The 19,138-nt window shown below is 40.9% G+C and overlaps 1 protein-coding gene across 2 annotated transcripts in view; it reads right to left on the bottom strand.

Moving 5' to 3' along the window:
- LOC128689828 (uncharacterized) overlaps nt 1-13,931 on the bottom strand; it is a 79,822-nt gene extending 65,891 nt beyond the window's left edge. The window contains exons 1-2 of one of the 2 annotated variants that reach the window (XM_053778319.2): nt 13,701-13,931; nt 13,339-13,432 (exon numbers count right to left, since the gene is read on the bottom strand). The gene's annotated coding sequence lies outside the window, so the exon portion shown is untranslated. Of the gene's footprint in view, nt 1-12,290; nt 13,016-13,338; nt 13,433-13,700 lie in introns of those variants that run through there. The other variant, XM_053778320.2, reaches the window with a different exon arrangement.
- Nucleotides 13,932-19,138: the final 5,207 nt, after the last annotated feature.

Below are 19,138 nucleotides of genomic sequence, written 5' to 3'. Positions count from 1 at the left end.
TACGAACATACTCAGTTGGTCCCTGGGTTATAGTGCTTTTTGTAACAAACTAACAAACTTAACACATCTAGGGGTCTTCATTCATGGAGGAAAAGGAATTTCCTTGGTTTCTATTTAATTTATTAATAACCAAAACCACTTAAATCCACTTTCTCACATTTTGCACTATGAGTAGAACACTTATTAAAACATCACAGTACTAGGATATGTATTTACAAATGGCTTTGAGTAAGTCAGGAAATATCAGTATATGTACAGGCACAGGCGTTGCTTTAAAAACTTGAACACCACATTGATAGAACTCTTACATAGGGTTCACTCTGCAATAAGCCCTCTACACCACAGAGGCTTGATCACTTGGCTTCACTTTCTCTAAGAGCTTCCCAACTGCCTTCTCCAACCGAGATATGTCTTAGCATTGAGTTTCCAAAAATTCCTGGTATTTTCTAGGGAGGCGAATGTTGGTCTAGAGGTGGACACTTCCGAGACCCTTCCTGGTCCAGAGGAAGGTATGACCTCAACTCAGTGAGGCTTTACCAGCCCACTTTGACTCGGTCGGAGCAGGGGTTGAGCAGTTCAAATCACCTACTGGTGCTTGGCCAGGTCGCACCAGCAGTTGAGACTAATTAAACAACCTACCTATATACAAAGCCAAGTAATACGATCAGATAATATTATAAAGTCGAGTAAATCCATTTTAGCTACTAATGGAATTACTCCTGAATATAATATTAAGTGAAATAGCAAAAATAACATGTAAAAGTATACCATTGTGATAATAACAAGTAGAAACAGTCTACTTAAAATGAACAAAAGGGTGTAACAATGGAAGACTGGAGGAGGAGAGAGATTGGATTAGTTACTGTTTGGAAGGGGAATCCCCTTCCATCAACACCTTAGGTACCAAGTCCTTTTCTGGGGTTACTTCTCTTCTCTGTTTCTTAATGCCACTAGGACCAGCTTGAGAGCCACTGGAGTCCTGTCTCGCAAAAAAAGTGTCCAGAGAGCTCTGTTTCTGGCGTCTCTTTAAAACTTCCCTAAAATGGGCCAAGACTCTGTCACTGTACAAGTTGCTGATATGGCTTGCAACATCCTTCTCAGGGTGATGTTTCTCCATAAATCTTTCCATCCTACCCCACATTTCAAAAATCTCCTTAATTTCTGAAGGCACCTTCTTCCATCTCTCTTCCTCCTCCTCTGCAGCAAGATTCTGAGCTGCGATCTGTTGCTGTTCCTGCTGAAGCTCTTGCAGCTCCTCAGTGGTTAGCTCTTCGTTGTGGTCCTCCACCAACTCTTCCACATCCTCCAAACTCACATCCAACCCCATGGAACTCCCCAGTGCCACAGTAGAGCTCACAACTGACATAGGCTCATCAGGGTCAGCCACAAACCCTTCAAAATCCCTCTTGTGGACACAAACTGGCCACAATTTTCTCCAAGCAGAGTTCAAAGTCCTGGTAGTCACTCCCTCCCAAGCCTTACCTATAAGGCTTATGCAATGGAGGATAATGAAGTGTTCTTTCCAAAACTCTCTTAGGGTCAAGTGAGTGTCTGAGGTCACATTAAAGCATTGAAACAATGCTTTCGTGTAGAGTTTTTTAAAGTTTGAAATGACCTGCTGGTCCATGGGCTGGAGGAGAGCAGTGGTATTCGGGGGCAAGAACTTTAGTGCGATGAACCCAAACTCCTGCAGAATTAGGTCATCTAAGTTTGGTGGATGAGCAGGTGCATTGTCCATGAAGTCTCCCTTATTATCAACACACTAAAAAACAAGGCAGGAGATTTAAATACCTTACCACCCTTTATATACAAAAAAGTGTCACAAGTGCTATCACCAATCATTGGAACACTCTTTAACAAATCCATTGAATCCTCTACCTTCCCTACAGTTCTCAAAATAGCAAGGGTCACCCCAATCCATAAAGGAGGAGACCAAACAGAGTTGAATAACTATAGGCCACTATCCAACTTACACCCTCTCTCAAAAATCTTCGAAAAATTAATTCATAAACGAATCTACTCCTACCTCATCTCCCAAAACATACTCAACCCCTGCCAATTTGGATTCAGGCCTAATAAAAATACTAATGATGCTATTATACACATGCTAGAACATATATACACTGCAATAGAGAAAAAAGAAGTCCCACTGGGGATCTTCATTGACTTACGTAAAGCTTTTGATACAGTTGACCATGACTTGCCCCACATAAAATTGTCACACTATGGTATAAGAGGGCACTCCCTCAACTACCTCAAGTCATACCTCAGCAACAGAAGCCAATATGTGTGCACAAATGGGGCAAACTCTTCTGCACAACCAATTACAGTTGGTGTCCCACAGGGAAGTGTCCTTGGCCCTCTTCTCTTTCTCCTATACATAAATGACCGACCAAATGCTTCGCAATTACTCAAACCCACACTATTTGCAGATGACACTACATACGTCTTCTCTCACCCGAGCCCAGTCATGCTAGCCAATGCTGTAAATACCGAATTACAGAAAATATCTACCTGGATGAGGACTAACATACTTACACTAAATATTGACAAAACCTACTTCATTCAGTTTGGTAACAGAGCTACAGATGTCCCTCTTAACATAATGATAAACGGATGACCTATCACAAAGCTAACAGAGGGAAAATTCTTAGGAATCCACCTTGATAATAGACTCAAAATTCATACACATATACAACAAATTTCTAAGAAAATTTCCAAGACCGTAGGCATACTATCGAAGATACGGTACTATGTTCCACAGTCAGCGCTCCTGGCCCTATATCACTCTCTTATTTACCCCTATCTCACCTACGGAATTTGTGCATGGGGCTCAACAACAATTAACCATCCCAGACCACTAATTACCCAACAAAAGGCTGCAGTCAGAATGATAACAAATTCCCACTACAGGCAGCACACTCCACCAATATTCAAAACACTAAACCTACTCACCATACAAAACATCCATACTTATTACTGCACCTATTACATACATAGAACACTTAACTCTGATATTAACCCTCCCCTCAAACATCTCCTTGCCAACCTCAACAGAACTCATGACCATAACACAAGGCACAGATCACTCTTTGATGTTCCTCGTGTCCATCTCATGCTATGCAAAAACTCAATGCACATAAAAGGCCCTAAAATCTGGAATTCATTACCTGAAAATATAAAAGAAACACTACCTGTTTATAAATTAAAGTCTGACTTAAGAAATCGTAATGACACGATTGCAAACAAACCATATGGTTATGTTTGCAATCGTGTCATTACGATTTCTTAAGTCATGTTGACGGCAGTGAAGGGACTTGAGCTAGAGTTCGTCACGGCCACGCTAGCTGGAGATTCGTCTGTAAAAACTTGCATTTGTGGTCACAGAGGTGCTTGTGCTAACCTTCCTATGGTGTAGAAATATACCTAGTTGGATGAATCTTATTGTGGCTAGCTGGTCTAGTGGCTAACGCGACGGGCTGGAGTTTTGAGACTATGACCGCAGGTTCAATCCCGGCCGGGGGTATGGTAAATTAAAGTCTCTTCTCAAAGATCACTTAATCACCCAAAACCAAATAAATACTGAATAACTGAACCTTATAAATTGTATATCTTATATGTTTCTCACAATTCTATCACATAAATGTTAAACCTAAGACCCAATCTAACTTTGTTATTTTTTAAATACACTACCTAACAGAATACTCCATTCGACTGAATGTACAGCAATGCATGCAACCATATGACCTGTCTTTGTAATACTCATTAGTGCTTTATTGTTATCTGTTTACAATAATGTTTTATCACTGATTACATCATTGCTTAGTTAATCTTAAGTTAATTTTAAGCCTGCCCGTAATGCTATGCATACAAGTGGCTTTGGCATGCTGCTCTTACCTGTATTTTTTTGTACCTCTGTATGTATGTTCAAATTATTAAATAAATAAATAAACTAGGAGACACTTGAGATCCAATTTCTTTTCCAGGAGGTAATTCTTCACACTAGGGCCAAACACTTCATTGAACCACTTGATGAAAATTTGCCTTGTGACCCATGCCTTATTATTAGATCTCCAAAACACACACAATTTACTCCTCATAACATTGTTTTCTTTGAACACTGGGATTTTCAGAATGGTACACTAGTCACGGCTTCACTTTGAAATCCCCACTAGCATTAGCATAGAACATGAGTGTCAGCCTGTCTTTCATAGGCTTGTGTCCTCCTGGCAGTCCCTTTTCCTCCTGAATAATGTAGGTCCTCATTGGCATTTTCTTCCAAAAGAGGCCTGTTTCATCGCAATTGAACACTTGTTCAGGTTTCAGTCATTCAGCCTCTATGTGCTCCTTGAATTCACTTACGAATTTTGTAGCTGCAATTTTGTCCGAACTGGCAGCCTCACCATGCCTTATCACATTGTGTATGCCACTACAGTTCTTAAATCTCTAAAACCTACCTTTGCTGGCCTTAAATTCACAAATATCAGTACTCATTGCAGGCAATTTATTTACCAGATTGTAATGCAACTGCCTAGCCTTTTCACAAATAATCGACGTCATAAGACTATCTTCTGCTAATTGTTTCTTGTTTATCAACACCAATAATAACTCCTCAACCTCTTCGAGTACTGGTGATCTCATTTTTGTCAGCATATTTAACCCCTTTGCAACAACAGCTTCCTTGATTTCCTTTTTCTTGGCCACGATGGAAAATATGATTGTACAGGATTTGTTATACATCCTGGCCAGTTCGGCCACACATACGCCACTTTCATATTGTTCAATGATGTTTTTCTTAAATTCATTCGTATTTCTCACCCTCTTTACCAAAGACTTGGCACTAGGAGCTCTCTTTGGAGCCATGGTAGCTTATTTATGAACACATGAGGGGACCGTCGCCCACTGGTAAACAATGGCACACTGGCTGGGAAGGGAGGCCGAGGCGGCTCAGAGCCGTGAGTATGCGTCCAGGACGAATGACAATTAGCGAGTCAACCAACCATTTGCAAGCCAATGTTTGGACTAAAATAACGCGACAATTTCCAAAAAGGACGACTATCGAGCCCGACTATTATAGAGGGACCACTGTAATTGAAATGCAATTAATCTATTCCAGCCTCTCAGGAGGCATGAAAAAATAATGCTAATATCAACTCTACGGCTTGGTTATACAGTGGACCCCCGACATTCGATATTAATCCGTTCCTGAGAGCTCATCGAATGTCAAAAATATCGAAAGTCGAATTAATTTTCCCCATAAGAAATGATGGAAATCAAATTAATCCGTGCAAGACACCCAAAAGTATGAAAAAAAAAATTTTACCACATGAAATATTAAGTGTAATGCAATAGAATAATTACAATAATTACAATAACAACAATAACAATAGATTAATAACAATAGAATAATTGAGACTTACCTTTAATGAAGATCTGGTGATGATTGATGGGATGGATTGATGGAAGGGTTGGCACTAGAAGCTTTCTTGGGGCCTATGGTTACTTATTTTGCAGAAACAAGCACCAAAAATAGTGATAATATGGATAATATGGAATGTACCGAATGTATCCTTAGATGAGCGCACACTGGCTGGCTTGTAAACACTGGCACACACAGGGCAGTTCAAGCCACATGTGGACACATCTCGTACGAATCATATTGAATGGCGGGTTTTCGATCGAATGTCGAGGTGAAATTTTTGCATTAAAATGCATCGAATGTCGGATTTATCGAATGTCGATGCCATCGAATGTCGGGGGTCCACTGTATATCACAATTCATCTAAAATGACATAATAAACAATATTAATAACAAAGAAACATGATATACAGTGGACCCTCGGTTCGTGATGCCATCGTTATCCGATAAATCCAGTATCCGATGCATTGTACAGCAAAAATTTTGCCTCGGTTCCATTACAAAACCCGGTATACGCGATTCGTCCGAGACGTGTCCACGTGTGGCCTGAACTGCCCCGTGTGTGCCAGTGTTTACAAGCCAGCCAGTGTGCTCGCATCTAAGGATACATTCGGTACATTCCATATTATCACAGTGTTTTTGGTGCTTGTTTCTGCAAAATAAGTCACCATGGGCCCCAAGAAAGCTTCTAGTGCCAACCCTTCGAGAAAAAGGGTGCTAATGACTATTGAAATGAAGAAAGAGATAACTGCAAAGTACAAAAGTGGAGTGCGTGTGTCGAAGCTGGCCAAATTGTATACAAAACCCCAATCAACCATCTCTACTATAGTGACCAGGAAAACGGCAATCAAGGAAGCTGTTGTTGCAAAAGGTGCAACTGTGATTACGAAACAGCGACCGCAAGTGTTAGAAGATGTTGAGAGACTGTTATTGGTGTGGATAAATGAAAAACAGATAGCAGGAGAAAGCATCTCTCAAGCGATCATTTGTGAAAAGGCTAGGCAGTTGCATGACAATTTGGTAAAGAAATTGCCTGCAACTAGTGGTGATGTGAGTGAATTTAAGGCCAGCAAAGGTTGGTTTGAAAGATTTAAGAATCATAGTGGCATACATAGTGTGATTAGGCATGGCGAGGCTGCCAGTTCGGACCAAAAAGCAGCTGAAAAATATGTGAAGGAATTCAAGGATTACATAGACAGTGAAGAATTTAAACCTGAACACGTATTTAATTGCGACGAAACAAGCCTGTTTTGGAAGAAATTGCCAATTTCATCTCTGAATTTCATGAGATGATTGGAGGAATTTCGGTGTTGTATCATCTCATGAAATTCAGAGACGCCCAATTAGTGATCAAAGAAACTAATTTCCGCAGACGCAAGTGCCTCGAATCAGCACTGATCGCTGTTTCGAATACAATTAAACAAAACAACGGCAGCTTCACCATCTCCGAAGTCTTAGCAAGAATCCTCCTGAAAACAGTAAACCCTGCCATCACATAGTCTCTCCTGTTATACTACACAAAGCACGTTACAGAGAGTGAACACTGAAACAACCTGCCTCATTCCAGTCTATATATGTCCAACCTATTTTTATGTTACCCAAGTAATAGCTTTTATATCCTTTTACTCATGTACGAATTAATTGCTCTACCATATTGTATTACTTTTGTCACTACCACTACTACTACTACTACCACTAGTGAACATCGAAATGGTACCTCACTAGTATTCACCTCACTCTGAGCCTTTATATACCCTCTGTGTCCATGAATTGTTTGTAATGGCTTGATAAAGCTCCTGGAGAGCGAAACGTTGCTACAATAAATGTCACATTAGTTGCATTTGTGTCCTTTTACTTTACATATTGTCGGTAATTCTACCAACTTTATTACAATCATTTAACTTATAAGTGCTAGGGTTATGGACACTCCCGAGCTTCAGAACCTTGCATTTATCTACATTGAACTGCATCTGCCACTTTTCTGACCAAGAATAGAGTTTGTTTAAATCCTCCTGAAGTTCCCTAACATCTACGTTTGAATCAATTATCCTACCTATCTTTGTGTCATAGGCGAATTTGCTCATATCACTAGTAATTCCCTCATCAAGATCATTGATATATATTATAAACAACAACAGGCCCAAGACTGATCCCTGTGGAACGCCACTTGTTACAGATCCCCACTCTGATTTAACCCCATTTATGAACACTCTCTGCTTCCTGTCTGTGAGCCATGACTCGATCCACGAGACCACTTTTCCCCCAATGCCATGAGCTGCCACTTTCTTTAACAGTCTTTGGTGCGGAACTCTATCAAAAGCCTTACTAAAATCTAAGTAAATAATATCAAATTCTTTATCGTGGTCAACAGCCTCAAAAGCTATACTGAAGAAAGTTAATAAATTAGTTAGACAAGACCGGCCTCTTGTGAATCCATGCTGAGTATCATTAATCAAGCTATTCTTATCGAGATGGCTTCTTATAATCTCAGCTATATTGACTCTAGTAATTTGCCTACAATTGAGGTCAGGCTTATTGGGCGGTAATTTGACGGTAACGACTTGTCCCATTTTAAAAATAGGAATTACATTAGCCATCTTCCACATATCAGACACTACACCTGTTTGAAGAGACAAATTAAAAATATTAGTTAATGGTTCACAGAGTTCCATTTTGCATTCCTTAAGAACCCTTGAAAAAACCTCATCAGGACCCGGCGACTTATTTTGCTTCAGTCTGTCTATCTGCTTCACAACCATTTCACTAGTGACTGTGATGTTACATAATTTATCTTCTTCTAGCCCACTATAAAAATTAATTACTGGAATATTGTTAGTGTCTTCCTGTGTAAAAACCGAGAGAAAATAATTATTTAAAATCGAGCACATTTCATTCTCTTTGTCAGTAAGATGCCCATAGTTATTTTTAAGGGGACCTATCTTATCTCTAACTTTTGTTCTATAAACCTGGAAAAAGCTTTTTGGGTTAGTTTTAGAATCCCTAGCAACTTTAATTTCATAGTCCCTTTTAGCTTTTCTTATTCCCTTTTTAATGTCCCTCTTAATGTCAATATACTGATTCATAAGATGACCCTCACCTCTTTTGATACGCCTATAAATTCCTTTCTTATGCCCAAGTAGATATTTCAGCCTATTATTCATCCATTTAGGGTCATTTCTATTTGATCTAATTTCTTTATATGGGATAAACGTTCTTTGAGCAGCATGTATAGTGTCAGAAAACTGTCATATTGATAGCTCTCTTCGTTACCCCAGTCAACAGATGATAAGTGTTCTCTAAGCCCATCGTAATCTGCTAAGCGAAAATCTGGGACTGTTACTGAGTTATCCCTACTATCGTACTTCCATTCAATGCTAAATGTAATTGATTTGTGGTCGCTAGCACAGAGTTCCTCTGAAATTTCTAAATTATTAACAAGGGATTCACTGTTTGCCAGAACTAAGTCAAGCAGGTTATTACCCCTTGTAGGTTCTGTCACAAACTGCTTTAAAAAACAATCCTGAACTACTTCTAAGAATTCGTATGATTCTAAACTCCCAGTCAAGAAATTCCAATCAATATGACTAAAGTTAAAGTCTCCTAGAATTACTACATTATCGTGTCTTGTGGCCCTAACAATTTCCTCCCATAGTAGTCTCCCTTGGTCCCTATCTAAGTTTGGGGGACGGTATATCACACCTAAAATCAATTTTTCATGCCCCTCTGAAAATTCTATCCAAACAGACTCTGTATGTGTTACTTCAGGCTTAATACCCATTTTTATGCAACAGTTCAAGCGATCTCGGGCATACAATGCCACCCCACCCCCTTTCCCGATACTTCTATCTACTTGGAACAATTTAAAACCCTGAATGTGACATTCCGCAGGCATGTCCCGATTTTTCATATTGAACCATGTCTCAGTTAAGGCAAATACATCAATGTTACCTGCACTAGCAACTAGTCTCAACTCGTCCATCTTATTCCTAGCACTACGACTATTTGTGTAATATATAGTTAAGGACCCTCCTTTCTCTTTACCCTTCCTGCTCCTTTCTGTTATTCTGCTAAACCTATTACTGTCCTTGTCAATTAGTGCCACTGGCTTTCCAATATCCACCTCATTGTGCCTATTACTAGTTCTCCTAGTACTCATATTACTACACTGCAACTTCACTGTTTTCCCGCCAAAACCCATACCACTAACTATTCCTAGTTTAAAGACCTAACAGCTCCCTCCACTGCATTGGCCAGTGCTCCCACCCCAGACCTAGATAAGTGAATCCCATCCCTGGCATACATGTCATTTCTGCCATAGAAGAGGTCCCAGTTGTCAATGAATGTTACCGCATTTTCCTTACAGTATTTGTCCAGCCAGCAATTGACACCAATTGCTCTGGACAACCATTCATTTCCAACTCCTCTCCTTGGCAAAATACCACATATGACAGGGTTCCCACCCTTCCTCCTAATTATCTCTATTGCTGACCTATACCTGCTAATGAGGTCCTCACTCCTACGTCTGCCAACATCGTTGCCTCCAGCACTGAGACATAATAGGATTGTTCCCATTACCTCTCATGATGTCATCCAGACGGCTAACAATATCCTTCATCCCAGCCCCAGGAAAACACACTCTCTGCCTTCTACTCCTATCCTTCAAGCAGAATGCCCTATGTTGTGATAGAAACACAGGCCTTATCTCTAGGCTTTATTGAACATAGAATCTTCATAGTACTTCTGCAACAACAAAATATAATGACTAGTACATCTAATAATGGCTTCTACAGGGATGGTGATGTCTTGCATATGTCAAGAGAAAAGTTATAACTACAGGCCACATATTTAAACTCACCATGTAATCTGCATGACTAATGTATATATATATAAATAGAGGAGGAGAGAATCACACTGTGTGTTGGCGCCCATCACACACACCAAACTGTTGTTGTTGTTAAGGGCCCCAAGAGGTGGTGCAGTATTATCCTGCTGCTGCTCCCCACAGGACCAGTATCACTACACCCTATCCATGTACCTAATCTGGCTATCCCCAACAACAACGTTTTTACCTTCCTTGGCGATGTCCATCGTGATGTTCTCAGTAGTCGACTCACATTCATTAGGTAGCACTACACCTTCACTTGTGGAATTCGTCAAGACATTCTCAATAGTTTTCGTTGGGGTTTCTAGGGATGTCTCACTCACGTCAGCCAATGCTTCCTTGGTGTTTGCTGTGACATTCCCAGTAGAACACCCACATTCGTCAGGTAGCACCGAAAATGGAAGTTTCCATTTCTGGGTCCTCGTTGTTTTCTGCCTCTCCTACAGAGTTCTTGATCCTCAGCTTGGTTCCATGTTGCCCGGCCACTGACCAAGCTCCACTCTTAACCTGGGGACTCACAACAGGAGGATTACTTTGAATCCTCTTGTTCTCCTCTGTTAATCGCCGTATCTCCTGCTTAGCAACCCTAAGCTCTTCTTCCAGTATGCTGGGAAGCAGTTGAACAGTCTTGGGCCCCGGACACTTACTGTGTTGTCTCTCATTGTATTCGTGGCACCCCTGCTTTTCATCGGGGAAATGTTGCATCTACTGCCGAGTCTTGAGCTTTCATAGGGAGTGATTTTCGTATGCAGGTTTGGTACCAATCCCTCCAGGACCTTCCAAGTGTATATTATCATGTACCTCTCTCGCCTGCATTCCAGGGAATACAGATCAAGGTCCAGAGTGAATACTTTAGCACAATATTTATGGAGAGTCCGACTTCTATGATGCATGTCAATCCCATAATAATTGACTGCTACTACTAAATACTGCTACAACTAACTAGTAGTTCCAACTACTGTAGTACTATTACTACTAACTACTACTACTATTTAATGTGAAGGACCTGGGAGTGATAATGTCAGAGAATCTCACTTTCAAAGACCACAACAATGTATCTACTGCATCTGCTAGAAAAATGATAGGATAAGATAAGATAATGAGTTCGGACCCCGGATCCAAATAACTCAGTGCGTCATCGAGGACTGTCAACTTATTTCCATTGGGGTCCCTTGTCCCCCATGCGATCGACTTACCTATTTGCTGCTAGGTGAACAAAATAGGTGTAAGGAAACTTGTTTCTCGAACCCGGGCCCTCTAGGCTTTAGGACCAAGCCCATGATGATTCTCTTCAAATTGCTTGTTCTCTCTAGGCTGGAATACTGCTGTACACTAACTGCCCCTTCAAGGTTGGCAACATTGCTGACCTGGAGAGTGTACAAAGAACTTTCACAGCACACATAAGTACAATAAAGCTCCTAAATTACTGGTAACAAATGAAGTACCTACAAATGAAGTTGTATTTCCTGGAATGCAGGCGAGAAAGAGGGATTAGTACCAAACTTGCACACGAAAATCACTCCCTATGAAAGCAAAGACTCAGCAGGAGATGCAACATTCCCCCAATGAAAAGCAGGGGTGCCACTAGCACGATAAGAGACAACATGATAAGTGTCAGAGGCCCAAGATTGTTCAACTGCCTCCCAGCATACATAAGGAGGATTATCAATAGACCCCTGGCTGTCTTCAAGAAGTCACTGGACAGGCACTGCAGGGGGGGGGAGGTTGACCCCCAAAACCTTCTCCAGGTATACTACTATCACTAATGACTGCTATCACTAACTACTACTACTACTAACTACTACTACTACTACTAACTACTACCACTACTAACTACTGCTACCACTAACTATTACCAGTGGCGGTTCATCAAAAAATAGAATGGGAGGACTGCGTGACTGCAAACCTCATAGAACAGCATAATAAACATTAGTAGAGTAATAATTTTTAAAATTAAACTAAATTTAATAAGTGTTCACATATACATACCCACTGAGGTCATCACAATCCTGCTGGCGGAGACGTGACTAGCAGAGGTGATGATGTTACAAATAGTATTTGATATTGTGTTTCGCTATCAAAATATTGTATGCTTTATCAATTTGAGCTACAGTGTTCACTTTACCCAGCATTGACAAATCAATAACATTATTTATATGCTTGGTTGACAGCTCATGTTTCATTACTTTTTGTGGTAAATGCCTCAAGTCAGTCATGCCACTTTTTGTCCATGAAGTCTGTCCACCAAATAGTAAGCATGGAAAACAGAATAAAGTGTTCTTTTCATCACATCCACAAAGCTATTCAGTTTTGTGGTAAACACTGATGCTAAACTGGCATGCATATTCTTTGCTCCTACTTGTACTCTTTTGTAGAATAGATAAAACTGGTGTTTGTCAATCTTTTTTTTTATCTACTTTTTCACTTAAAATCAACTTTGAAAAGTTAATATTTTGTAAATATTTAATTGAGTTTACTCTAGTTTCCACTTGCATCGTTTATCAAATGGTAATTCAATTTAACGCTAGTGAAAAAAATTTAAATGTAAACAGACCGATTGCAACTGGTGTGCTGCATCAAATGCAGCTCCTCGCTGCTAAATGTAACGCCAGTAATACCTATACTATTGTACCACATCAAACCTCTATTTTTAATAATTTTTTATCGTTTCAACAAAAAAATAAAAATTCGCTTATAAATACATTGAAAAAAAACATACAACAGATTTTTCCTGTAATATATTTGTTAGTTGCAGATTATTTTTGCGTAAGGTTGATGAAGTCATACATCTGGCAGAGAGCATCTGGGGGAATTATAGCTCCTATGGACGAGCCGCCACTGACTATTACTAAGAAAAGATTTTCTGGTTCGGATTTTTAACCCCACAGGGTAGGCCCCCCAGGATAGCCCAAGAAAGGCAGTCATCGAGGACTGTCTAGTCTTATAATAACTAATAAATGCTGCTACCACTAACTACTACTATTAATGGACTCATCAGTACCAAACATCTTAACTATAACAATAAAATTAAACTTACATGGGTAAAGGTTGCAAGATGAGTTGTTGTTGTTGTTGGGTGTATGAGGGCCACTGACACCATCAACTGTGTCCAGCCTCACTTCTCGATGGCACTAAGATTTGTTGCCCAAAGCTAAGTTAAGTTTATTCAGGTATACATATATACAGTTACATAGATTATCATACATAGCAGCGTATGTGTAGAGAACCTGGGGTAAACCAGAAAAGTCAAAGTGATTTATTTCCATTGGGGTTTTTTAATACCTTATTATTATACTATAAAGGAGATATACTAGGAATTATGGTAAAATGAGTTATTTATATTTACGTGTGTTGGTTAAAAAAAATAAAAAATCATTCTCCTTCCTTTCTGTCACATACCAACAAGTTCCTCCCAAGAAGATCATTGATAAGATAAGATTTCGTTCGGATTTTTAACCCCGGAGGGTTAGCCACCCAGGATAACCCAAGAAAGTCAGTGCGTCATCGAGGACTGTCTAACTTATTTCAATTGGGGTCCTTAATCTTGTCCCCCAGGATGCGACCCACACCAGTCGACTAACACCCAGGTACCTATTTGTTGCTAGGTGAACAGGACAACAAGTGTAAGGAAACGTGTCGAAATGTTTCCACCCGCCGGGAATCGAACCTGGGCCCTCCGTGTGTGAAGCGGGAGCTTTAGCCACCAGGCCACCGGGCCACCAGGCCACCGGGCCACCGGACCACCATAGTAATCCCTTCCTTAAATCACTTGTTAAAGCAACTGTTAAAGAAGAAATTTCTTGCCTAGCTCAAATCAAAGTTTATTCTCTATAAGTATTACAATGCGGGGTTTACAGGATTGTTTGCAATCCTAATGGTGCTAAAGCTAACTTATGACACTGAGCTTGACTCTATCATCATTACTGATTCTATGTCATCATTGAAGGCTCTTGACTCGTATAATGACTCCAACAACATGCTCATTGCAGAAGCCAGGTATAGATACTCAAAAATCCGGGACAAAGGAATTAATGTACAATTGCTATGGATCCCGTCACACATTGGATTACCCCTTTCATATTCACATTCATATATTTTATTTGGACATGATACATAGTCGTACAATGAATTATAGTAGCTGGGTGAACATGCCAAAAGTCCCTTGTATACAGAGCATTATGGGTAGGCTTAAAATTAACTTATAATTAACAAGCAATGAAAGATTCAATGATAAAGTTACCGTAAACAATTTAGAATATAAAGTACAATTGAGTATTTGAAACAATGAAATTTGAACAGTATCGATACTGAAGCATTATAGTTGTACAAATTTGTCACATTACAATGTATAACAAAAGATATTCAATATGCTATATGTTGTCTTGAATTTTTAAGATTTAAGTAATTGAGAGAATTATTGATAATGTTAAATATTGAATGTTGATTATTTAGACCTGGGCGAGTAAGTGGTTTTTTAGAAGAGTCTTAAATTGATTTTCAGGCCTGGTTACTTTAGTATGTTCTGGTAATGAATTCCAGATTTTGGGGCCCTTTATGTGCATAGAGTTTTTACAGTGTGATATGGACACGAGGTACATCAAAAAGTGATCTGTATCTTGTGTTATGGTCGTGTGTCTGGTTAAGGTTGGTGAGGAGAAGTTTGAGTGGAGGGTTTATGTTTGCGTGTATTATTCTATGTATGTAGTAGGCACATGAATAAGTGTGGATGTTCTTTATGGTGAGTAGATTTAGACTTTTGAATAGAGGTGGAGTATGCTGTCGCAAGTGGGAATTTGTTATGATTAGGGTCACAAGTGACATGGTCCTTAAACAAATAGATAAATTAAAACCTAACAAATCCCCAGGCCCTGATGAACTGTATGCAAGGGTTCTAAAGGAATGTAAAGAGGAGCTTAGCAAACCTTTGGCTAATCTTTTCAACATATCACTACAAACTGGCATGGTGCCAGATAAGTGGAAAATGGCAAATGTGATACCTATTTTCAAAGCAGGTGACGGGTCCTTAGCTTCGAACTATAGACCAATAAGCCTAACCTCCATAGTGGGAAAATTTATTGAATCAATAATTGCCGAGGCAGTTCGTAGCCACCTTCAAAAGCATAAATTAATCAACGAATCTCAGTATGGTTTTACAAAGGGGCGTTCCTGCCTTACGAATTTATTAACTTTTTCACTAAGGTATTTGAGGAGGTAGATCATGGTAATGAATATGATATTGTGTATATGGACTTCAGTAAGGCTTTTGACAGGGTCCCACATCAGAGACTGTTGAGGAAAATTAAGATGGTATAAACCTTGGTAATAAATACCGACAAGCTGGTTTAGAAAGACACGTAAGCAAACACTATAACATATTTATTAGAAAACGTTTCGGTCCTGGGACCTTGATCACTTCTAACATGTTAGAAGTGATCAAGGTCCCAGGACCGAAACGTTTTCTAATAAATATGTTATAGTGTTTGCTTACGTGTCTTTCTAAACCAGGAAAATTAAGGCACATGGAATAGGAGGAGAATTTTTTTCCTGGATAGAGGCATGGTTGACAAATAGGCAGCAGAGAGTTCGCATAAATGGGGAGAAATCAGAGTGAGGAAGCGTCATGAGCGGTGTTCCACAGGAGTCAGTGTTGGGCCCCCTGCTGTTCACAATCTACATAAACGACATAGATGAGGGCATAAAGAGCGACATCATAGTGTGAAAATTTATTGAATCAATAATTGCCGAGGCAGTTCCTAGCCACCTTCAAAAGCATAAATGACACCAAAATAGGCCGTCGAATTCATTCTGACGAGGACATTAGAGCACTCCAGGAAGATTTGAATAGACTGATGCAGTGGTCGGAGAAGTGGCAGATGCAGTTTAATATAGACAAATGCAAAGTTCTAAATGTTGGACAGAAAAATAACCATGCCACATATAAACTAAATAATGTAGATCTTAATATTACGGATTGCGGAAAAGATTTAGGAGTTCTGGTTAGCAGTAATCTGAAACCAAGACAAAAGTGCATAAGTGTTTGCAATAAAGCTAATAGAATCCTTGGCTTCATATCAAGAAGCATAAATAAAAGGAATCCTCAAGTTGTTCTTCAACTCTATACATCCTTGGTTAGGCCTCATTTAGATTATGCTGCACAGTTTTGGTCACCGTATTACAGAATGAATATAAATGCTCTGGAAAATGTACAAAGGAGGATGACAAAGTTGATCCCATGTATCAGAAACCTTCCCTATTACCTGGAGTTTACCTGGAGAGAGTTCTGGGGGTCAACGCCCCCGCGGCCCGGTCTGTGACCAGGCCTCCTGGTGGATCAGAGCCTGATCAACCAGTCTGTTGCTGCTGGCTGCACGCAAACCAACGTACGAGCCACAGCCCGGCTGGTCAGGAACCGACTTTAGGTGCTTGTCCAGTGCCAGCTTGAAGACTGCCAGGGGTCTGTTGGTAATCCCCCTTATGTATGCTGGGAGGAAGTTGAGCAGTCTCGGGCCCCTGACACTTATTGTATGGTCTCTTAACGTGCTAGTGACACCCCTGCTTTTCATTGGGGGGATGTTGCATCGTCTGCCAAATCTTTTGCTTTCGTAGTGAGTGATTTTCGTGTGCAAGTTCGGTACTAGTCCCTCTAGGATTTTCCAGGTGTATATAATCATGTATCTCTCCCGCCTGCGTTCCAGGGAATACAGGTTCAGGAATCTCAAGCACTCCCAGTAATTGAGGTGTTTTATCTCCGTTATGCGTGCCGTGAAGGTTCTCTGTACATTTTCTAGGTCAGCAATTTCACCTGCCTTGAAAGGTGCTGTTAGTGTGCAGCAATATTCCAGCCTAGATAGAACAAGTGACCTGAAGAGTGTCATCATGGGCTTGGCCTCCCTAGTTTTGAAGGTTCTCATTATCCATCCTGTCATTTTTCTAGCAGATGCAATTGATACAATGTTATGGTCCTTGAAGGTGAAATCCTCTGACATGATCACTCCCAGGTCTTTGACGTTGGTGTTTCGCTCTATTTTGTGGCCAGAATTTGTTTTGTACTCTGATGAAGATTTAATTTCCTCGTGTTTACGATATCTGAGTAATTGAAATTTCTCATCGTTGAACTTCACATTGTTTTCTGCAGCCCACTGAAAGATTTGGTTGATGTCCGCCTGGAGCCTTGCAGTGTCTGCAATGGAAGACACTGTCATGCAGATTCGGGTGTCATCTGCAAAGGAAGACACGGTGCTGTGGCTGACATCCTTGTCTATGTCAGATATGAGGATGAGGAACAAGATGGGAGCGAGTACTGTGCCTTGTGGAACAGAGCTTTTTACCGTAGCTGCCTCAGACTTTACTCTGTTGACTACTACTCTCTGTGTTCTGTTAGTGAGGAAATTATAGATGCATCGACCGACTTTTCCCGTTATTCCTTTAGCAGGCATTTTGTGCGCTATTACGCCATGGTCACACTTGTCGAATGCTTTTGCAAAGTCTGTATATATTACATCTGCATTCTTTTTGTCTTCTAGTGACAGACCCCTGGCAGTCTTCAAGCTGGCACTGGACAAGCACCTAAAGTCAGTTCCTGATCAGCCGGGCTGTGGCTCGTACGTTGGTTTGCGTGCAGCCAGCAGCAACAGCCTGGTTGATCAGGCTCTGATCTACCAGGAGGCCTGGTCACAGACCGGGCCGCGGGGGCGTTGACCCCCAGAACTCTCTCCAGGTAAACTCCAGGTAGTGCATCTAGGACCTTGTCGTAGTGATCCAATAGTTGAGACAGACAGGAGCGACCTGTTCTAAACCCATTTTGCCCTGGGTTGTGTAAATGATTGGTTTCTAAATGGGTGGTGATCTTGCTTCTTAGGACCCTTTCAAAGATTTTTATGATATGGGATGTTAGTGCTATCGGTCTGTAGTTCTTTGCTGTTGCTTTACTGCCCCCTTTGTGGAGTGGGTCTATGTCTGTTGTTTTTAGTAACTGTGGGACGACCCCTGTGTCCATGCTCCCTCTCTATAGGATGGTAAAGGCTCGTGATAGGGGCTTCTTGCAGTTCTTGATGAACACGGAGTTCCATGAGTCTGGCCCTGGGGCAGAGTGCATGGGCATGTCATGTATCGCCTGTTCGAAGTCATTTGGCGTCAGGATAACATCACCTGGAGTTTACCTGGAGAGAGTTCCGGGGGTCAACGCCCCCGCGGCCCGGTCTGAGACCAGGCCTCCTGGTGGATCAGAGCCTGATCAACCAGGCTGTTGCTGCTGGCTTCACGCAAACCAACATACGAGCCACAGCCCGGCTGATCCGGAACTGACTTTAGGTGCTTGTCTAGTGCCAGCTTGAAGACTGCCAGGGGTCTGTTGGTAATCCCCCTTATGTGTGCTGGGAGGCAGTTGAACAGTCTCGGGCCCCTGACACTTATTGTATGGTCTCTTAACGTGCTAGTGACACCCCTGCTTTTCATTGGGGGGATGGTGCATCGTCTGCCTTCGTAGTGGGTGATTTTCGTGTGCAAGTTCGGTACTAGTCCCTCTAGGATTTTCCAGGTGTATATAATCATGTATCTCTCCCTCCTGCGTTCCAGGGAATACAGGTTTAGGAACCTCAAGCGCTCCCAATAATTGAGGTGTTTTATCTCCGTTATGCGCGCCGTGAAAGTTCTCTGTACATTTTCTAGGTCGGCAATTTCACCTGCCTTGAAAGGTGCTGTTAGTGTGCAGCAATATTCCAGCCTAGATAGAACAAGTGACCTGAAGAGTGTCATCATGGGCTTGGCCTCCCTAGTTTTGAAGGTTCTCATTATCCATCCTGTCATTTTTCTAGCAGATGCGATTGATACAGTGTTAT

Source organism: Cherax quadricarinatus, chromosome 22 (assembly GCF_038502225.1).
Source record: "Cherax quadricarinatus isolate ZL_2023a chromosome 22, ASM3850222v1, whole genome shotgun sequence".
In the NCBI taxonomy this organism is placed as follows: domain Eukaryota; kingdom Metazoa; phylum Arthropoda; class Malacostraca; order Decapoda; family Parastacidae; genus Cherax; species Cherax quadricarinatus.
This window is presented reverse-complemented; position numbering and strand designations above follow the sequence as displayed.